The 24,004-nt window shown below is 39.3% G+C and overlaps 1 pseudogene; it reads left to right on the top strand.

Annotated features, from left to right (window-relative positions):
- Positions 1-9,413: 9,413 nt before the first annotated feature.
- LOC119732365 lies at positions 9,414-12,111 on the top strand (annotated as a pseudogene).
- The last annotated feature ends 11,893 nt before the right edge of the window (positions 12,112-24,004 follow it).

Raw genomic sequence — 24,004 nt, 5'->3', positions numbered from 1 at the left:
TCGTATATGAGCCCCTCCCTCCCCCCTCCAAAATAAAATAGCAATACAACGTTTTTTTTAATACGCTCGTTTATTAAGAAATTCATGAAGTATAATATCCAAACTGATAGAATATTTTCAAAGTGTCTTACCATTTGGAAAGTTGTATTTGAAAGCCCAATACTAGCGGGGTGACCAACGTAGTGCCACTTCAGTGGTAATCTTTGTAGGGCCTAGGTAAAACTTCTGAATTTTAATTGGCAATATGTTAGAAAGACAAGATTTAATTTTGCGACGACGTAGAAATTAATTCCTGAAAAGAATTTTCTCTTTTTAATAACCGTCTTTTATAATTAGTTTGCAATAATATTTTCGGGTTAAAATTTTTAACCAAGCTGGCTCTGTACGTATTTTGTGCAAGGCGGACATTATTACTAGCAAAAAAATGTTTGGGTGTCGGATGTTTGGGGATGTTTCGCATTTTTTCATGAATTTCCATGGATCAAAAATATTTTGACAGTGCTGGGGGGGGGGGTGACCTCTCCTCTTGATCCGCGCCTGCTTGCAAACGTTTAAATAGTTTCAAGTAAATTGTAAACCTTTAGGAATGTATAAATACCGACCGCCCTCGCAGGAGCTCTCCTTACTGAAGGAATTGTTGTTGGCATTGTTAAGGCGAACAAGTGAAATGCCTGTGCTTAGTTGAGCGTTTAGGGCGTGGTGCAGCGCGAAATTCAAGACAGTCATTCCTGCACTTGCCGTCCTGAGAGAAGGATCCACGTAGAGCGCTGTTCTTTCTTCGTTCTTTGCGTTTCCTGAGTTCAGCCACATTCGTTTTCCTTCCTTTACAACCGTTGCTATTTCTTTGGTACCATTATGAAGCCTCGCCCAGCTGTATCTGTCTTCTGACGGCCCCTTTTTGTGCAGAAGTATCTTCCGGTGAGCCCAATTTCAAAACTAATTTTCTAATGCAAAATTGTATGTTTTAGTGACTGTATTTGAGTATTTTCACTATGATCATTGCAGATATATGATGCCTCCAATATTGCATTATTGTGGCTAATATCCTCATTGTATATGTTGTATACTAAATAACCTCATTTCACAAAGTTGGTTATTTAAGGTGTTGGTATTTGTAGGCCTATAGTACAAACTGTAGATTTTCTTGTGAAAAATAACAATGTTCACACGTGCTCGTATTGATATTGGTGCCGTTGATAATTTTATTTCAGTAATCCATATCTGTGGACATTTGCTGTGGTAGTTGTTGAGACGATATGCAGGCTAATTCTATGGCAGGTATACATGATCGTTATTGGTTCATTGCAGAAAAGTAATTAGGAAAAGCATTGCGTATTTCCCATGTGTTTTGCCTCACTTCGACTCTACAATATGTACATTGAATACGGATTCTTCAGTTTGTAAATTCCCTGTTTATTTGTGCAGAATCTTTGTTTGGACATAACATTGTTGCTGTGCTGATTTGAATATATCAAATGGCTCGCAACGCATGTACATGTACATGTACTTTTGTCAAATTGAAATCATGCAATTTTACGAATGAATCATGACCGATTTGGTAACACTTTGTAATGGTTATATTGTACAAAGTCCTGGCTAACTTTCCCACTCAAAATAAGTGATATCAATGTTTTCTATTTGTACACAGACTCCCTCCTCATCTGGTAGCCTTGTTGTTGTTTCCCTGGTCATTTCCCCTTATTTTTCCTTGTTGTACCCGGACTAATTTTGTACATTATCCTCAAATTTTTCAGTTGTAAATCAGACACCCGCATAAAATCTTTTTTTTTTAAATTAAGTTCCCAATTGATCTTGTGAACGACCTGAAAATTAAATTTTAACCACTTTCTCTCGTCTGCTTGGTTACATAAAAAAAAAATCATCCCTACATTTTCCCGGGTAGGCCTGTATGACCCATTTTTTCCACCGGTATTTTAACAAGTCTGCCCTTAGATAATAGCCCCAAAGCTAGGGAGATGATCCTCGGCTATATTCGCACAATTCCACCGTTTTTAAAACACAAGGTATGTATTTTTCCAATACAAATTGTTGGGGCACATTTCATTCAAATTAGGTCGCGTAGAAATTGTGTGAACCCTCATCAATCGCGAATGTATTGCGCACGCTGTTGGTCTGATTGCGTCATTCGGATATGAGCCCCTCCCCTCTTCCCCCCCCCCCCCCGAAAATAAAATAGCAATACAACTTCTTCTTTTTTAATACGCTCCTTTATTAAGAATTCATGAAGTATAATATCCAAACTGATGAAATATTTTCAAAGTGCCTTACCATTTGGAAAAGTTGTATTTGAAAGCCCAATCCTAGCAGGGTGACCACCGTAGTGCCACTTCAGTGGTAATCTTTGTAGGGCCTAGTTGGCAATAATTATGTTAGAAAGACAAGATTTAATTTTGCGATGGCGTACAAATTAATTTCCTGAAAAGAATTTTCTCTTTTTAATAACCGTCTTTATAATTAATTTGCAATAATATTTTCGGGTTAAAATTTGTAACCAAGCTGGCTCTGTACGTATTTTGTGCAAGGCGGACATTATGTAATACTAGCAAAAAAAAATGTTTGGGTGTCGGAGCGGGGGATGTTTCGCATTTTTTCATGATGGATTAACAATATTTTGACAGTGCTGGGGGTGACCCCCCCTTCTGGATCCGCGCCTGCTTGCAAACGTTTAAATAATTTCAAGTAAATTGTAAACCTTTAGGAATGTATAAATACCTACCGCCCTCGCAGGAGCTCTCCTTACTGAAGGAATTGTTGTTGGCATTGTTCAGGCGAACAAGTGAAATGCCTGTGCTTAGTTGAGCGTTAGGGCGTGGTGCAGTGCGAAATTCAAGACAGTCATTCCTGCACTTGCCGTCCTGAGAGAAGGATCGACGTAGAGCGCTGTTCTTTCTTCCTTCTTTGCGTTTCCTGAGTTCAGCCACATTCGTTTTCCTTCCTTTACAACCATTGCTATTTCTTTGCTACCATTATGAAGCCTCGCCCAGCTATATATCTGTCTTTTGACGGCCCCTTTTTTGTAAAAGTTCCTTCTGGTGAGCTCAATTTCAAAACTAATTTTCTAATGTAAAATTGTATGTTTTAGTGTCTGTATTTGAGTATTTTCACTATGAACATTGCCGATATATGGTTCCTCCAATATTGCATTATTGTGTCTAATTAATATCTTCATTGCATGCTGCATGCTAAATAACCTCATTTCACAAAGTTGGTTATTGAAGGTGTTGGATTTTGTAGGCCTAAAGTACAAACTGTAGATTTTCTTGTGACAAATATAAATGTTCACACGTACTCGTATTTATTAGTGCCGTTGATAATTTTATTTCAGTAATCCATATCTGTGGACATTTGCTGTTGAACAGATATGCAGGCTAATTCTATGGCAGGTATACATGATCGTTATTGGTTCATATTGCAGAAAATTAGTTAGGATTAGCATTGCGTATTTCCCATGTATTTTGCCTCACTTCGACTCTACAATATGTACATTGAATACGGATTCTTCATGTTGTAAATTTCCTGTTTATTTGTGCAAAATCTTTGTTTGGACATAACATTGTAAGTTGGCTGTACGTGGCTCGCAATGCATGTTCATATACTTTTGTCAAATGGAAATCATGCAATTTACGAATTAACCATGACCACTTTGGTAACATTTTGCAATCGTTATATTGTACAAAGTGCTGGCTAACTTTTCCACTCAAAATAAGTGATATCAATGTTTTCTATTTGTACACAGACTCCCTCCTCATCTGGTAGCCGCCTTGTTGTTATTTCCCTGGTCATTTCCCCTTATTTTTCCTTGTTGTACCCGGACTAATTTTGTACAATATCCTCCAATTTTTCAATTGTAAATCAGACACCCGCATCAAATCATTTTTTTTATTAAGTTCCCAATTGATCTTTTGAACGACCGGAAAATTAAGTTTCCAACAGCACTTGAGTTTTTTTACCACTTTCTCTCGTCATCATGGTTACATAAAAAAATGACCTATTTTTCCACCGTTATTTTAACAAGTCTGCCCTTAGATAATAGCCAAAATGTTAGGGAGATAATCCTCGGCTATATTCGCACGATTCCACTGGGTTTTTTTAAACATAAAGGTAAAGGTATGTTCTTCCAAAAAAATGGTGGAAACCCTGGAGCTACCACAGACGGTAAAGGAGTATATTCAGTTTTACTGAAGAAAAAAAAGCCAACCGGCCCTTTTCAGGGCCACATATTTTCAAAAAAGAGATTGAAATCTGTGTCTGATTAATCTGTGTTTTTTTGATACGCTCGTTTATTAAGAAATTCATGAAGTATATATCCAAACTGATGGAATAATTTCAAAATGTCTTACCATTTGGAAAAGTTGTATTTGAAAGCCCAATACTAGCTATAGTTCCACTTCAGTGGTAATCTTTGTAGGGCCTAGGTACAACTTCTGAATTTCAATTGGCAATATTTAAGAAGACAAGATTTAATTTTGCGATGACGTAGAAATTAATTTCCTGAAAAGAATTTTCTATTTTTAATAACCGTCTTTATAATTAGTTTGCAATAATATTTTCGGGTTAATTTTTTTTTAACCAATCTGGCTCTGTACGTATTGTGTGCAAGGCAAGGCGGACATTATTACTAAAAATGTTTGGGTGTCGGAGTAGTGGGGGGATGTTTCGCATTTTTTTCATGAATTTCTATGGATAAAATATTTTGACAGTGCTGGGTGTTGCCCCCCCCCCCCCCCCTTCTGGATCCGCGCCTGCTTGCAAACGTTTAAATAGTTGCAAGTAAATTTTAAACCTTAGGGAATGTATGAATACCTACCGCCCTCGCAGGAGCTCTCCTCTGAATGAATTGTTGTTGGCATTGTTCAGGCGAACAAGTGAAATGCCTGTGCTTAGTTGAGCGTTAGGGCGTGGTGCAGCACGAAATTCAAGACGGTCATTCCTGCATTTGCCGTCCGGCCTGAGAGAAGGATCGAGAGCGCTGTTCTTTCTTCGTACTTTGCGTTTCCTGAGTTCAGCCACATTCATTTTCCTTCCTTTACAACCATTGCTGTTTCTTTGCTACCATTATGAAGCCTCGCCTAGCTGTCTCTGGCTTCTGACGGTCCCTTTTTGTGCAGAAGTACTCCGGTGAGCTCAATTTCAAAACTAATTTTCTAATGTAAAATTGTATGTTTTAGTGACCGTATTTGAGTGTTTTCACTATGAACATTGCCGATACAAAAGTATGTGGTGCCTCCAATTTGCATTATTGTGGCTAATATCCTCATTGCATGCTGTATGCTAAATAACCTCATTTCACAAAGTTGGTTATTTAAGGTGTTGGTATTTGTAGGCCTATATAGTATAAACTGTAGATTCTCTTGTGAAAATAACAATGTCCACACGTACTCGTATTTATTAGTGACATGGATAATTTTATTCAGTAATCCATATCTGTGGACATTGCTGTGGCGGCTGTCGAGACGATATGCAGGCTAATTCTATGGCAGGTATACATGATCGTTATTGGCATGGGCGTCGCCAGGATTTTTTCTAGAGGGGGGCAACAATTTTTTTGCCAAACAATGCTTGTATTTCTCACACATTCTCGATTTATCAGTTTTAGAGGGGGGCAGGACATTTTGCCCCCCCCCCCCCCACACTCATTAATTTACACCACTTTGCCTTCGCGCCTCTTTTTGAGTGGTCGGGCACAACCCGACCACTCTTTGGATTTGTTGCGATTAAACTTTCTTTCTTTCTTTCTTTCTTTTTTTTTCTTCTGCATAGCACGTTTCCGCGGGTTTTCTCCTAAACGGTATATGATATGAACTTGTAACTTTAAACATATATTGACCCTCACTCGGAGTGGTGCATATTACACTGACGTCATAATGACGTCATCGGGTGTCAAATTACAAGCGATTTTCTTTGAAAAAAATGACGATCTTCTTTCATCTATAACTCTTCAACAAATGATCAATTTTGCTCCAATCTTGTAAACAGATAGACCATAAATTGATAAACATTTTTTGTCGTGTACGTGAACTCACTTGACCTTTACTTCCGGGTCTACCGGAAGGTCAAAGTTAGGTGAATTCAAAATGAAGACATTAGCCTGATATCAAAACAAAGCACAATTTCTTCCAAACGGTTTACAGTATGATCATAAAACCTTGTGTGAACTTGTACCATGTTACGGAAATGTTATAACTGCTGTTACGTCATCATGACGTCATCAGGTATCAAATTACAAGTGATTTGATTGCACGATTTGACAAAATACTTTGACCTATATCTCTTGAACTAAATAGGGTATCGTGTTCGTTTTTTTTCGTGAGGTTGTAGAAGAGCCTTGAGCAACATTTCTTATTCCCGGGCACAAAACTGCTTGACCTTTACTTCCGGTGTTACCGGAAGTGCAATAGAAACTGAATCTAACTCTAAAACGAAAGCATTTTACTACAGACAAATACATTATGGAAGTGTTAAGTGAGGAATGCCAATCACAAAAACATTATTTTGACGTCATCCACGAAAGGGCGCCCTCCAGCGGCAACTAGAAAACAGTTTAATGTTTTAAAATGTTAAAACCCTCAATCAAATTTTTATGATATATTGCCCCTGTATATCCCGTGAGCAACCGCAGATGAATTTGCAAGGTTTCATAATCATGACCTCATCAGACCGGAAGTTACTGTAGGGAGAATTCAACAATAACCATTATTATTATTTTTAATTTAAATCCATCATTTGATCCCTGTCTCATGACTATGTTTTTTGCCCCCCCCCAAAAAAAAAAGACATCTGTTACACTTAATATTGACCTTTTGCTTCCAAATACTGTGACATCATCAAACTGGAAGTTAGCTGTTAATATTACATACACTTAATTTCCATATTTTCATGCGTTATTTTTACTTAATGATAAACAAGTGTCCTCCCTTCCCTGTTTGACTGATGACGCCATCAAACCGAAATAACTTGTACGCGTACCCAACTGTTTACTAAAATTTATCACACCTTAAAAGACGTATTCTTTTTGTACAAAATAATTGGAACTGGAAATGTTGAAGTTCTTGGTCCTTTTTTTCTGACATAAACATATTCATAACTTAATTGGACAATGCCTAATGAATGGTTGTCTACCCGACCACTCTGCGTTTGTAACAACAAACGCGAACCTCTAGTTCTTTTCTTTTTTTCTTCTTTTTTTCTTCCTTCTTTTTTTCGCTTTTCCGGGGGGGGGGGCAAGTGCCCCCCTTGCCCCCCCCCCTCGCGACGCCCATGGTTATTGGTTCATATTGCAGAAAATTATTAGGATTAGCATTGCGTATTTCCCATGTATTTTGCCTCACTTCGACTCTACAATATGTACATTGAATACGGATTCTTTAGTTTGTAAATTTCCTGTTTATTTGTGCAGAATCTTTGTTTTGACATAACATTGTTGCTGTGCTGATTTGAATATTTCAAATGGCTCGCAACGCATGTACACTGTACTTTTGTCAAATTGAAATCATGCAATTTACGAATTAATCATGGCCGTTTTGGTAACACTTTGTAATGGTTATATTGTACAAAGTGCTGGCTAACTTTCCCACTCAAAATAAGTGATATCAATGTTTTCTATTTGAACATAGACTCCCTCCTTATCTGGTAGCCGCCTTGTTGTTATTTCCCTGGTAATTTCCGCTTATTTTTCCTTGTTGTACCCGGAATAATTTTGTACATTATCCTCAAATTTTTCAATTGTAAATCAGACACCAGCATAAAATCATTTTTTTTAAAATCAAGTTCCCAATTGATCTTGTGAGCGACCTGAACATTAAGTTTCAACAGCACCGTGAGTTTTTTAACCACTTTCTCTCGTCTGCTTGGTTACATAAAAAAAAATCATCCCTACATTTTTTCGGGTAGGCCTATATGACTCATTTTTTCGACCGTTATTTTAACAAGTCTGCCCTTAGATAATAGCCCCAAAGCTAGGGAGATGATCCTCGGCTATATTCGCACAATTCCACCGTTTTTAAAACACAAGGTATGTTTTTTTCCAAAAGAAATTGTGGGGGCACATTTCATTCAAATTAGGTCGCGTAGAAATTGTGTGAACCCTCATCAATCGCGAATGTATTGCGCCCGCTGTTGGTCTGATTGCGTCATTCGGATATGAGCCCCTCCCCTCTCCCCCCCCCCCGAAAATAAAATAGCAATACAACTTCTTCTTTTTTAATACGCTCCTTTATTAAGAAATTCATGATATAATATCCAAACTGATGAAATATTTCAAAGTGCCTTACCATTTGGACAAGTTGTATTTGAAAGCCCAATCCTTGCGGGATGACCACCGTAGTGCCACTTCAGTGGTATCTTTGTAGGGCCTAGTTGGCAATAATTATGTTAGAAAGACAAGATTTAATTTTGCAAATTAATTTCCTGAAAGAATTGTCTCTTTTTAATAACCGTCTTTATAATTAATTTGCAATAATATTTTCGGGTTAAAATTTGTAACCAAGCTGGCTCTGTACGTATTTTGTGCAAGGCGGACATTATGTAATACTAGCAAAAAAAATGTTTGGGTGTCGGAGCAGTGGGGGGGGGATGTTTCGCATTTTGTTCATGAATTTCTATGGTTCAAAATATTTTGACAGTGCTGGGTGGTTGAACCCCCCCCCCCCCCCCGCCCCCTTCTGGATCCGCGCCTGCTTGCAAACGTTTAAATAGTTTTAAGTAAATTGTAAACCTTTAGGAATGTATGAATACCTACCGCCCTCGCAGGAGCTCTCCTTACTGAAGGAATTGTTGTTGGCATTGTTCAGGCGAACAAGTGAAATGCCTGTGCTTAGTTGAGCGTTAGGGCGTGGTGCAGCGCGAAATTCAAGACAGTCATTCCTGCACTTGCCGTCCTGAGAGAAGGATCGACGTAGAGCGCTGTTCTTTCTTCGTTCTTTGCGTTTCCTGAGTTCAGCCACATTCATTTTCCTTTCTTTACAACCATTGCTATTTCTTTGCTACCATTATGAAGCCTCGCCTAGCTGTATCTGTCTTCTCTGACGGCCCCTTTTTGTGCAGAAGTACCTTCCGGTGAGCTCAATTTCAAACTAATTTCCAATGCAAAATTGTATGTTTTAGTGACTGTATTTGAGTATTTTCACTATGATCATTGCAGATTATGATGCCTCCAATGTTGCATTATTGTGGCCAATATCCTCATTGTTTATGTTGTATACTAAATAACCTCATTTCACAAAGTTGGTCATTTAAGGTGTTGGTATTTGTAGGCCTATAGTACAAACTGTAGATTTTCTGGTGAATAATAACAATGTTCACACGTACTCATATTTTATTAGTGCCGATCATAGACTTTGCATCTCCGTGTCAACCGCCAAGCATTATGCGAGGGCCCTACCGGTACGGATGCCATGGTTACGACAACACAGTCAATACCTGATGCACCTCACAATGATGGAGGGGTTAGCGGCGGATGCTGTCCGGGGCATTTTGGCTGTCAACATGTCCATGTCGGACTACTTGGCGTTTCGTCGAAGCGAAGTTGTACACCCGTCTGTGGCAACCCTGGAGCTACCACAGACGGTAAAGGAGTATATTCAGTTTTACTGAAGAAAAAACAAACAACCGGCCCTTTTCAGGGCCACATATTTTCAAAAAAGAGATTGAAATCTGTGTCTGATTAATCTGTGTTTTTTGATACGCTCGTTTATTAAGAAATTCATGAAGTATATATCCAAACTGATGGAATAATTTCAAATATCTTACCATTTGGAAAAGATTCAAAGTCATAACTTGATAACTTGCCAATTAATGAAATCTAGTTTTCATTCGAGTTCAATTTTATCTATTTAGAGAAAGATGGGTTATCATGATGATGTAATCGTCATTGAAGTTCATTTCATGTTAAAGTTCATCTCTGTTTGTCTAAAATACATTGTCAAATACATGTGTATGACACTTTTTGTGCATAATCTAGCATTGTTATCTTTAACTCCCACAGATTTTCTTCAGACGGACGTGCGAGTGAAGAAGAGACGTCATCTCATCTTTTCAACACCCAACCAGCAGGTCCTGCTAGCACGGGGTGCTCGGTGGTATATGGACGCAACCTTCAAGGTGGTGAGGGCCCCCTTCACCCAATTGCTGGGCATTCACTGCTTTGTCCGTAAAGAAGAAGCAACAAAACAGGTTAGAACAAATACGTAATCTTACTTGCATATTTTGTCCTGTGATAATGTATAAAAGCATGGTTTCGTCCTTCTAACTTTTAATTTAAAAAGGGCAAACCATGTGTTGACTTTAACATCAACATAGTAAAGAAATACACTTGGTATAGAACTTGAAAATTAAAAGGTCATTTGGCAATCTTCCTGAACCCTTGTGCCCCCCATGGGTAAATCTGGATTTCTAATAATGTAAAATTTCTAAAGAAACAGTGATGAACCAAGATGAAAAAAAATTTGCCCACTGGTTTGCGTACTGTTCTGGTTCATGCAATAATACGCAGTGGATGGTCCCGGAACGAGTCTATAGGTCTTCCCGACTCTCCATTTCTTGAAGTTAAGTGATACTTATGCACTGAGCCACTGAGCAAAGCTTTGCAAACGCAAGTGCATTGATGTCGTCTATGATTACATTGTTTGAAATTGTTGGGGCGGTTCATTTTTCACAGGTACCGCTGGTCTTCGTTTTGATGTCCGGACAGAAGATGCGGGACTACAAGAAGTTCTGAAAGCTGTGCGACAACTTCTTCTGGAGCACATCTGCCTCAAGGAGGTCCTCGTCGACTTTGAGGCCGCTCTCTGGGGAGCCTTGGAGTCCGTGTTTCCTGGGGTTCCCGTGAAGGGCTGCTGCTTCCATTGAAAGCAAGCAGTCTGGAGGAAGATCCAGGAAACCGGGCTCCAACCAGCCTACATGCAGAGAGATGATGTCTTCAAGGTACTGCAGAGTCTCATGGGTCTACCATATCTGCCCCAAGAAGTAATCCCTGCGATGTTCGAGTCACTACGGAAGAAGGCAAACACACCAATGCTGCAAAGGGTATGTATTTCACCCCCCCAACCCCCCCCCCCCCAATTTTGGCTTCCAACTTGTTCACAACAATGTTTTTCCCTTTCCCTAAATTTGACTGAAGCATGGTGAATGATAGGAGCTAAGAAGGTTTGTGTGTTTACAGTGTTAGTATGTGCATATATGGAAATGTCCATTTTGGGGTATATTACCATGTTGTGCAATGTACAGCTTGAACACCAATGCTGCATGTACCACATAAAATTTGGATTTGGCATCAATCCTTAAAAATAATCTGTAAGCAGTACGAATGATAGCCATTTTTGGATTACGCACGACTGAACACAAACGTTGGGTACAGCCTGCAAACACGATCACTAGGACACTTTTTTTGGAAGATTTGAAGGTTGTGGAGGGTAAGACAGCTTATATTAAACTGCTTTTCAGTGCACTAACACATAACATGAACCTATTTGTATCCTTACCTTTAGCTCTTTGACTATGTAGCATCAACGTGGATCTACTCCAATACATGTACATGGCCTCCTGCAGCCTGGTCATGCTATGGTCAGACCATCCGCACCAATAATGACTGCGAAGGATGGCACCTGAGACTGAAGACGAAGGCACGTAGGCTCAATGTGCCCTTCTATCTTCTCATCCAGCTACTCCACGCTGAGGCGAGGTTCGTGGATGTTCAAGTGAAGCTAGTCTCCGAGAAGAAGCTTCAACGCCACCAGAAGAAGAAGTTCAAGGCAGCACAGGGGAGAATTTTCAAGTACTGGAAAGAGTTCCAGGAGGGGGAGCGCACAGCCAAGTCCCTGCTTCGGGCATGTGCTGCCGTGCAGGGAAACGCACCAGTCATCCGAATGTAACATAGGATAGGTCTGATCATCATGGCACTTTTCGGGTGGACTTCAAGTCGGTGATTAGTTATTTATTATTTAAACTAATTTATCATCATTTGCGTATTAACTTATTTAATTTAGTATTTGCGGCTAGTATGTATATTTAGTAATTTATCTGTGTATCTAGGCCTATTTATATAATTTTTTCCCAGTTTTTTTCATTTATAGTATTGTATTTTATCTATTATTATTTCAGTATTTTTTTTTTTACATTATGCTCATTTTTTTAAAAACAGATCAATAGTATGGTGGGTTTGCTCGAGCAATCAACTAATTAAAAAAAAATAACATACCGGGTGTATCAAAAAAAAGTATACACTTAGAGAAATGTATCTAAAAAGGATGTTTTATAATTTTTCAAAAATTTGTCACTAAATATTGATGGACCAAGGTCTCACGCTTTAATTGCCACCATGTCAATCTTCAGCTGTTCCGCATGAGTGAACTCTAGCTATTTACTTTCACCAGATTTCAATTGGCTTGCGCACAAAAGTGAAATGATTAAAACATAATCAAACACCGTGGTAGGGAAGTTTAGGCATGTGCTTTGTTGCTCACAAATTTTCAAGAAAATTGGATTAACCCTTAGTCCTCCACAGGCCCACCAAGTTTGGACTCAAGTTGCGCCTTCCTCAAAACATTAACAACAGCATGACCAATACAAGTCAATGATTAGGCCTAATGGTACTCGTCATGAGGGAATGCAACGTTTGCACTTCATGCATGCACGATTCAGTCTTCGAAGTGGCCACCATTTCTTTGCACACCGACTTCTGCCCTCCTCAGCATGTCAATGATTTTCGTCATTATCGTCCTGGCAGAAGAAATGGACAATTTAGGCGTGCCTGGTGGGCGCAAGATGGGGCACCACCGCACAAGAGAAGGATCGTGACTGAACGTCTGACTGAATTGTTTGGCGATCGCTTCATCGCATTAAAACCGGCCCGTCGAGTGGCCCCCAAGATCGCCCGATCTTACCCCATACTGGACTTTTTCTTGTGAGGCCATGTTAAGTCTAAGGTGTACACCACTTTACCAAGACCTGGATGACCTGCAAGAACGTGTTACTGCCGAAGTTGCTGTTGTGAGGCAGGATGCCGCAATGATTAGGTGCGCAGTTTATGACATGCTGAGGAGGGCAGAAGTCTGTGTGCAAAGAAATGGTGGCCACGTCGAAGACTGAATCGTGCATGCATGAAGTGCAAACGTTGCATTCCCTCATGACGGTTACCATTAGGCCTAATCATTGACTTGTAAGGTCATGCTGTTGTTAATGTTTTGAGGAAGGCGCAACTTGAGTCCAAACTTGGTGGGCCTGTGGAGGACTAAGGGTTAATCCAATTTTCATGAAAATTTGTGAGCAACAAAGCACTTGCCTAAACTTCCCTACCACGGTGTTTGATTATGTTTTAACCATTTCACTTTTGTGCGCAAGCCAATTGAAATCTGGTGAAAGTAAATAGCTAGTGTTCACTCATGCGGAACAGCTTTTTTGAAAAAAATTTGAAAAATTATAAAACATCCTTTTTTGATACATTTCTCTAAGTGTATATTTTTTTTTGATACACCCTGTAGTAGGTTTGCAGTAACACCTTGTGAATTGTATCTCTTTTAGTAAGTTGTGTGGTGTAAGAACCACGCAACTCAATAAAAGAGGCCTATCATTCACATGGTGTTACTGCAAACCTACTATGTTTTTTTTTTAAATTAGTTTATTGTTCCCATGTACTAGGCACAATCCTTTCTATTTGCGTTATTATGTTTGCTAAGTTCATGGTTTATGGATCTACTTATTTATTTATTACATTATGCATGCCTCTTCATTTTTTGTATACATGTATATTGTAATCTATACATTTCGTTTTAAAGGTAATAAATCTGACTTCATTAATGTGAAATGAAAGAATGAATTTATGGTGCATGCTTGTTTTTCAATTTTGTCGAATCATGGTTGATATTACAGCTATAGCTTGAACAGAACATATTAAGGCCATACAAGTAGAACAAACCACCCGTGGATGGTCCGATTATTAAAAGAAAACGAGGAGTATAAGGGCCTTTGTTTGTTGAACAATTTTTTTTTATTTTAGTGAACAAAGTAGGCTAAAATAGCAAAATCAAACTTACACAACAGTTTTATTTCCAAAAGAGTGCAATGAGGACTTTGAACCCGGCTTTCCTATGGTTTTTAATTTATTGAAAAAAAATTGTCATAAAAATATGCTCCACAGTGCTTCGCAGCATCTCGGCTTGGAAGATGGAAGAACAAAATCACTCAGAACATGTTATGATATAAATTGTGACTTCATCGTACCTGTTTTCGAGGCACACTGTTTTCAAGGGTTGAACGTCGCAGGCTGTCGGGAGAACGTAGAAAATTTGCTTTTGTCTGCGAGTATTTAAAAACCCATTAAAATATCCTCAACAACAGTTTTATGGGTATTCTATTATTGCGGTAGGCCTACAGTGAGTTTTCTAAATATTCATATTAATTTCTCTCTCTGCAATTGAAAATTGAATGAAATAAATTGGGCCTTGAAACAAAATAGTTCTGCTTCCAGTTTCCCTACCTACTCTATTCCGAGAGCCCCTACCTACATTTTATGGGGAGAATGAGGGGGAAAAACACCCAAAACCATCAATTTCTACCTTTTACCCTTGACTACACGCAGACCCCATGTTAGTACAAAAAAATATAGGCCAAAATAATACCTACCTACCGTATTTTCGAATGCCATGTAATCGAAAGCAGAACATATATTTGTGTTTTTTTGGCCTGATATCAAAAAGTATCAATTAACAATCATGTTAGGCCTAGTTGTTAATACTTACCTTATTTTTTTGTTATATTGAATACATTTCCTGGACATTACTGACCATCATTAATGCACTAGTAGAAACACAACAGGCCTGTGTAGATGTACATTGAGGACCCCGGTTGGAAGCCGAGCCCTCTCCGTCGGTTGACTGAATGCCGCGTCGCCGCGCTGGGATCCGGGCGGCCCGACGCGACGGCCACCGGAGCGCTCACTGTGCATCGACGTGTGCCCGCGTGCCGCGCGGGCCGGGCCCGGTCCTCGCGGGCGGGGCGCGCCGACCCGACGCGACGGCCAGCGCCGATCGGAGCGCCCTCCGTGCATCGAGTGTGCCCGCGCCGCGCCCGGGACCGGTCCTGCAACAGATATATGCAACTTATTCCGCTCCACGTGTATACATTTCCATTAAGTCGAGCTGTCTCAACGGGCGAGTTGTCCCGAGTCGAGTTGTCTCAACGGTCGACTTGTCTCGAGTCGAGTTGTCTCAACAGTCGAGTTGTCTCAACGGTCGAGTTGTCTCAACGGTCGACTTGTCTCGAGTCGAGTTGTCTCAACGGTCGACTTGTCTGACATTCAGCACCATTCGAAAGCCCAATACTAGCTCTAGTTCCACTTCAGTGGTAATCTTTGTAGGGCCTAGGTAAAACTTCTGAATTTCAATTGGCAATATGTAAGAAAGACGAGATTTAATTTTGCGATAACGTACAAATTAATTTCCTGAAAAGAATTTTCTCTTTTTGATAACCGTCTTTATAATTAGTTTGCAATAATATTTTCTGGTTAATTTTTTTTAACCAAGCTGGCTCTGTGCAAGGCGGACATTATTACTAACAAAACATGTTTGGGTGACGGAGCAGTGATGGATGTTTCGCATGTTGTCATGAATTTCTATGGATCACAAATATTTTGACAGTGCTGGGGGACCCCCCCCCCCCCCCCTCTGGATCCGCGCCTGCTTTGCAAACGTTAAAATAGTCACAAGTAAATTGTAAACCTTTAGGAATGTATAAATACCTACCGCCCTCGCAGGAGGTCTCCTTACTGAAGGAATTGTTGTTGGCATTGTTAAGGCGAACAAGTGAAATGCCTGTGCTTAGTTGAGCGTTAGGGCGTGGTGCAGTGCGAAATTCAAGACAGTCATTCCTGCACTTGCCGTCTTGAGAGAAGGATCGACGTAGAGCGCTGTTCTTTCTTCGTTCTTTGCGTTTCCTGAGTTCAGCCACATTCATTTTCCTTCCTTTACAACCGTTGCTATTTCTTTGATACCATTATGAAGCCTCGCCCAGCTGTATCTGGCTTCTGACGGCCCCTTTTTGTGCAGAAGTACCTTCCGGTGAGCTCAATTTCAAAACTAACTTTCTAATGTAAAACTGTATGTTTTAGTGACTGTATTTGAGTATTTTCACTATGAACATTGCCGATATATGATGCCTCCAATATTGCATTATTATGGCTAATAAATATCCTCATTGCATGCTGCATGCTAAATAACCTCATTTCACAAAGTTGGTTATTTAAGGTGTTGGTATTTGTAGGCCTATAGTACAAACTGTAGATTTGCTTGTGAAAAATAACAATGTTCACACGTACTCGTATATATTTGTATTTCATTTCAGTAATCCATATTTGTGAACATTATTTTGCTGTGGTAGCTGTTGAGACGATATGCAGGCTAATTCTATGGCAGGTATACTCGACCGTTATTGGTTCATATTGCAGAAAATTAGTTAGGAATTAATTGCGTATTTCCCATGTATTTTGCCTCACTTCGACTCTACAATATGTACATTGAATACGGATGCTTCAGTTTGTAAATTTCCTGTTTATTTGTGCAGAATCTTTGTTTGGACATAACATTGTTGCTGTGCTGATTTGAATATTTCAAATGGCTCGCAACGCATGTACATGTACTTTGGTCAAATTGAAATCATGCAATTTTACGAATTAATCATGACCACTTTGGTAACACTTTTTAATCGTTATATTGTACAAAGTGCTGGCTAACTTTCCAACTCAAACTAAGTGTTATCAATGTTTTCTATTTGAACACAGACTCCCTCCTCATCTGGTAGCCTTGTTGTTGTTGTTGTTATTTCCCTGGTCATTTCCCCTTATTTTTCCTTGTTGTACCCGGACTAATTTTGTACATTATCCTCAAATTTTTCAATTGTAAATCAGACACCCGCATAAAATCATTTTGTTTATCAAGTTCCCAATTGATCTTGTGAACGACCGGAAAATTAAGTTTCCAACAGCACTTGAGTTTTTTTACCACTTTCTCTCGTCATCATGGTTTACATAAAAAAATAATCCCTACATTTTCTCGGGTAAATATGACTCGTTTTCCACCGTTATTTTAACAAGTCGTCCCTTAGATAATAGTCAAAAAGTTAGGGAGATGATCCTCGGCTATATTCGCATGATTCCACCGTTTTTCAAAACATAAGGTATGTTTTTCCAAAAGAATTGTAGGGCACATTTGATTCAAATTAGGTCGCGTAGAAATGGTGTGAACCCTCATCAATCGCGAATGTATTGCGCCCGCTGTCGGTCTAATTGCGTCATTCGGATATGAGCCCATCCCCTCTCCCCCCCCCCCCCCCCCAATAAAATAGCAATACAACTTTTGGTTTTTTTTAATACGCTCGTTTATTAAGAAATTTATGAAGTATTATATGATGGAATATTTTCAAAGTGTCTTACCATTTGGACAAGTTGTATTTGAAAGCCCAATACTAGCGAGGTAACCACCGTAGTGCCACTTCAGTGGTAATCTTTGTAGGGCCTAGTTGGCAATATGTTAGAAAGACAAGATATAATTTTGCGATGGCGTACAAATTAATTTCCTGAAAAGAATTTTCTCTTTTAATAACCGTCTTTATAATTAGTTTGCAATAATATTTTCGGGTTAAAATTTTTAACCACGCTGGCTCTGTACGTATTTTGTGCAAGGCGGACATTATTACTAGCAAAAAATGTTTGGGTGTCGGAGCGGGGGGGGGGGGGGATAATGTTTCGCATTTTTTCATGAATTTCTATGGATCAAAAATATTTTGACAGTGCGGGGGGGGGGGGGGGACAGGGGTTGACACCCCCGCCCTCCCCCCCCCCCCCCCCCCCCTCTGGTTCGCGCCTGCTTTGCAAACGTTGAAATAGTTTCGAGTAAATTGTAAACCTTCAGGAATGTATAAATACCTACCGCCCTCGCAGGAGCTCTCCTTACTGAAGGAATTGTTGTTGGCATTGTTCAGGCGAACAAGTGAAATGCCTGTGCTTAGTGGAGCGTTTAGGGCGTGGTGCAGCGCGAAATTCAAGACAGTCATTCCTGCACTTGCCGTCCTGAGAGAAGGATCGACGTAGAGCGCTGTTCTTTCTTCGTTCTTTGCGTTTCCCGAGTTCAACCACATTCATTTTCCTTCCTTTACAACCGTTGCTATTTCTTTGCTACCATTATGAAGCCTAGCCCAGCTGTATCTGGCTTCTGACGGCCCCTTTTTGTGCAGAAGAACTCCGGTGAGCTCGATTTCAAAACTTATTTTCTAATGTAAAATTGTATGTTTTAGTGACTGTATTTGAGTACTTTCACTATGAACATTGCCGATACATGGTGCCTCCAATATTGCATTATTGTGGCTAATATCCTCATTGTATGCTGTATGCTTAATAGGCCTAACCTCATTTCACAAAGTTGGTTATTTAAGGTGTTGGTATTTGTAGGCCTATAGTACAAACTGTAGATTTTCTTGTGAAAAATAACAATGTTCACACGTACTCGTATTTATTAGTGCCATTGATAATTTTATTTCAGTAATCCATATCTGTGAACATTTGCTGTGGTAGCTGTTGAGACGATATGCAGGCTAATTCTATGGCAGGTATACATGGTCGTTATTGGTTCATATTGCAAAAAAATAGTTAGGATTAGCATTGTGTATTTCCCATGTATTTTGCCTCACTTCGACTCTGCAATATGTACATTGAATACGGATTCTTTAGTTTGTAAATTTCCTGTTTATTTGTGCAGAATCTTTGTGTGGACATAACATTGTTGCTGTGCTGATTTGAATATTTCAAATGGCTCGCAACTCATGTACATGTACTTTTGTCAAATTGAAATCGTGTAATTTTACGAATTAATCATGGCCGCTTTGGTAACACTTTGTAATCGTTAAATTGTACAAAATGCTGTCTAACGTTCCCACTCAAAATAAGTGATATCAATGTTTTTATTTGTACACAGACTCCCCACCCCCCCCCCCCCCCCCCCCCCTCATCTGGTAGCCTTGCTGTTGTTATTTCCCTGGTTATTTCCCCTTATTTTTCCTTGTTGTACCCGTGCTAATTTTGTACATTATTTTTTCAATTGTAAATCAGACACCCGCATAAAATCTTTTTTTTTTAATAAGTTCCCAATTGATCTTGTGAGCGACCTGAAAATTAAGTTCCAACAGCACCGTGAGTTTTTTTAACCACTTTCTCTCGTCTGCTTGGTTACATAAAAAAAAATCATCCCTACATTTTCCCGGGTAGGCCTGTATGACTCATTTTTTCACCGTTATTTTAACAAGTCTGCCCTTAGATAATAGCCCCAAAGCTAGGGAGATGATCCTCGGCTATATTCGCATAATTCCACCGTTTTTAAAACACAAGGTATGTTTTTTCCAAAAAAAATTGTGGGGGCACATTTGATTCAAATTAGGTCGCGTAGAAATTGTGTGAACCCTCATCAATCGCGAATGTATTGCGCCCGCTGTTGGTCTGATTGCGTCATTCGGATATGAGCCCCTCCCCTCTTCCCCCCCCCCCCCCCCGAAAATAAAATAGCAATACAACTTTTTGTTTTTTTAATACGCTCCTTTAGTAAGAAATTCATGAAGTATAATATCCAAACTGATGAAATATTTTCAAAGTGTATTACCATTTGGACAAGTTGTATTTGAAAGCCCAATCCTAGCGGGGTGACCACCGTAGTGCCACTTCAGTGGTAATCTTTGTAGGGCCTAGTTGGCAATATGTTAGAAAGACAAGATTTAATTTTGCGATGACGTACAAATTAATATCCTGGAAAAGAGTTTTCTCTTTTTAATAACCGTCTTTATAATTAGTTTGCAATAATATTTTCAGGTTAAAATTTTTAACCAAGCTGGCTCTGTACGTATTTTGTGCAAGGCGGACATTATTACCAGCAAAAAAAAATGTTTGGGTGTCGGAGCAGTGGGGGGATGTTTCGCATTTTTTTCATGAATTTCTATGAATCAAAATATTTTGACAGTGCTGGGTGGTTGACACCCCCCCCCCCCCCCCACCTCTGGATCCGCGCCTGCTTGCAAACGTTTAAATAGTTTCAAGTAAATTGTAAACCTTTAGGAATGTATAAATACCTACCGCCCTCGCAGGAGCTCTCCTTACTGAAGGAATTGTTGTTGGCATTGTTGGCGAACAAGTGAAATGCCTGTGCTTAGTGGAGCGTGAGGGCGTGGTGCAGCGCGAAATTCAAGACAGTCATTCCTGCACTTGCCGTCCCGAGAGAAGGATCGACGTAGAGCGCTGTTCTTTCTACGTTCTTTGCGTTTCCTGAGTTCAGCCACATTCATTTTCCTTCCTTTACAACCATTGCTATTTATGTGCTACCATTATGAAGCCTCGCCCAGCTGTATCTGGCTTCTGACGGCCCCTTTTTGTGCAGAAGTACCTACCGGTGAGCTCAATTTCAAAACTTATTTTCTAATGTAAAATTGTATGTTTTAGTGACTGTATTTGAGCATTTTCACTATGAACATTGCCGATATATGGTGCCTCCAATATTGCATTATTGTTGCTAATATCCTCATTGCATGCTGCATGCTAGATAACCTCATTTCACAAAGTTGGTTATTGAAGGTGTTGGATTTTGTAGGCCTGTAGTACACACTGTAGATTTTCTTGTGAAAAATAACGATGTTCACACGTACTCGTATTTATTAGTGCCATTGATAATTTTATTTCAGTAATCCATATCTGTGAACATTTGCTGTGGTAGCTGTTGAGACGATATGCAGGCTAATTCTATGGCAGGTTCTAATGATGATCGTTATTGGTTCATATTGCAAAAAAATAGTTAGGATTAGCATTGCGTATTTCCATGTATTTTGCCTCACTTCGACTCTACAATATGTACATTGAATACGGATTCTTTAGTTTGTAAATTTCCTGTTTATTTGTGCAGAATCTTTGTTTGGACATAACGTTGTTGCTGTGCTGATTTGAATATTTCAAATGGCTCGCAACGCATGTCAATGTAATTTGTCAAATTGAAATCATGCAGTTTTACGAATGAATCATGACCGATTTGGTAACACTTTGTAATCGTTTTATTGTACAAATTAAGTGCTGGCTAACTTTCCCACTCAAAATAAGTGTTATCAATGTTTTCTATTTGTACACAGACTCCCTCCTCATCTGGTAGCCGCCGTGTTGTTATTTCCCTGGTCATTTCCCCTTACTTTTCCTTGTTGTCCCTGTACTAATTGTGTACATTATCCTCAAATTTTTCAATTGTAAATCAGACACCCGCATAAAATCTTTTTTTTTTATTAAGTCCCAATTGATCTTGTGAACGACCGGAAAATTAAGTTTCCAACAGCACTTGATTTTTTTACCACTTTCTCTCGTCATCATGGTTACATACAGAAATAATCCCTACATTTTCTCGGGTAAATATGACCTATTTTTTCACCGTTATTTTAACAAGTCTGCCCTTAGATAATAGCCAAAAGGTTAGGGAGATGATCCTCGGCTATATTTGCACAATTTCATCGTTTTTAAAAGATAAGGTATGTTTTTTTCAAAAAAAAATTGTGGGGGCACAATTGATTCAAATTAGGTCGCGTAGAAATTGTGTGAACCCTCATCAATCGCGAATGTATTGCGCCCGCTGTTGGTCTGATTGCGTCATTCGGATATGAGCCCCCCCCCCCCTCTCCCCCCCCCCCCCCTCGAAAATAAAATAGCAATACAACTTTTGTTTTTTTCAATACGCTCGTTTATTAAGAAATTCATGAAGTATAATATCCAAACTGATGGAATATTTTCAAAGTGTCTTACCATTTGGAAAAGTTGTATTTGAAAGCCCAATACTATATAGCGAGGTGACCACCGTAGTGCCACTTCAGTGGTAATCTTTGTAGGGCCTAGGTAAAACTTCTGAATTAGTAATTGGCAATAATATATGTTAGAAAGACGAGATTTAATTTTGCGATGACGTACAAATTAATTTCCTGAAAAGAATTTTCTCTTTTTAATAACCGTCTTTATAATTAGTTTGCAATAATATTTTCGGGTTAAATTTTTTAACCAAGCTGGCTCTGTACGTATTTTGTGTAAGGCGGACATTACTAACAAACAAATGTTTGGGTGTAGGAGGGGGGGGGGTATTTCGCATTTTTTTCTCGTGAATTTCTATGGATCAAAAATATTTTGACAGTGCTGGAAACCCCCCGGCCCCCCCCCCCTGGATCCGCGCCTGCTTGCAAACGTTTAAATAGTTTCGAGTAAATTGTAAACCTTAAGGAATGTATAAATACCTACCGCCCTCGCAGGAACTCTCCTTATTTGGGAATAGGAATTGTTGTTGGCATTGTTCAGGCGAACAAGTGAAATGCCTGTGCTTAGTGGAGCGTTAGGGCGTGGTGCAGCGCGAAATTCAAGACAGTCATTCCTGCACTTGCCGTCCTGAGAGAAGGATCGACGTAGAGCGCTGTTCTTTCTTCGTTCTTTGCGTTTCCTGAGTTCAGCCACATTCATTTTCCTTCCTTTACAACCATTGCTATTTCTTTGCTACCATTATGAAGCCTCGCCCAGCTGTATCTGGCTTCTGACGGCCCCTTTTTGTGCAGAAGAACTCCGGTGAGCTCGATTTCAAAACTAATTTTCTAATGTAAAATTGTATGTTTTAGTGACTGTATTTGAGTACTTTCACTATGAACATTGCCGATACATGGTGCCTCCAATATTGCATTATTGTGGCTAATATCCGCATTGTATGCTGTATGCTAAATAGGCCTAACCTCATTTCACAAAGTTGGTTATTTAAGGTGTTGGTATTTGTAGGCCTATAGTACAAACTGTAGATTTTCTTGTGAAAAATAACAATGTTCACACGTACTCGTATTTATTAGTGCCATTGATAATTTTTTTTCAGTAATCCATATCTGTGAACATTTGCTGTGGTAGCTGTTGAGACGATATGCAGGCTAATTCTATGGCAGGTATACATGGTCGTTATTGGTTCATATTGCAAAAAATTAGTTAGGATTAGCATTGCGTATTTCCCATGTATTTTGCCTCACTTCGACTCTACAATATGTGCAGATTGAATTCGGATTCTTCAGTTTGTAAATTTCCTGTTTATTTGTGCAGAATCTTTGTTTGGACATAACGTTGTTGCTGTGCTGATTTGAATATTTCAAATGGCTCGCAACGCATGTACATGTACTTTTGTCAAATTGATATCATGCAATTTTACGAATTAACCATGGCCGCTTTGGTAACACTTTGTAATCGTTTTATTGTACAAAGTGCTGGCTAACTTTCCATCTCAAAATAAGTGATATCAATGTTTTCTATTTGTACACAGACTCCCTCCTCATCTGGTAGCCTTGTTGTTGTTATTTCCCTGGTAATTTCCGCTTATTTTTCCTTGTTGTACCCGGACTAATTTTGTACATTATCCTCAAGTTTTTCAATTGTAAATCAGACACCCGCATAAAATCATTTTTTGTTCCCAATTGATCTTGTGAGCGACCTGAAAATTAAGTTCCCACAGCACTTGAGGTTTTTTTTACCACTTTCTCTTGCCTGCTTGGTTACATACAAAAAATCATCCCTACATTTTTCTCTGGTACTCATTTTTTCCACCGTTATTTTAACAAGTTTGCCCTTAGATAATAGCCTAAAAGTTAGGGAGATGATCCCCGGCTATATTCGCACGATTCCACCGTTTTTCAAAACATAAGGTATGTTTTTCCCCCAAAAATTGTGGAGGCACACTTGATTCAAATTAGGTCGCGTAGAAATTTTGTGGTAGCAGACCAGTAAATAAACTTCCATAGACCCCAATGGTAAATGCTCCCACTTCAAAAATTCGGGAAAAATACTCACAACTCTCCAAGGTGTTCGAGACACACATCAAATTAAAGCTTATTTCATCATCTTTCATTTTCTTTTCAATTTTTGGGGGTCAACTGATGACTTTTAGGAGAAATTTCCATCTGAAGATGATCACCCCTG

This window comes from Patiria miniata, unplaced genomic scaffold (assembly GCF_015706575.1).
Source record: "Patiria miniata isolate m_02_andy unplaced genomic scaffold, ASM1570657v1 HiC_scaffold_24, whole genome shotgun sequence".
NCBI lineage: Eukaryota > Metazoa > Echinodermata > Asteroidea > Valvatida > Asterinidae > Patiria > Patiria miniata.
The sequence above is the reverse complement of the archived record's forward strand: the minus strand, read 5'-3'. Positions and strand labels throughout refer to the sequence as shown.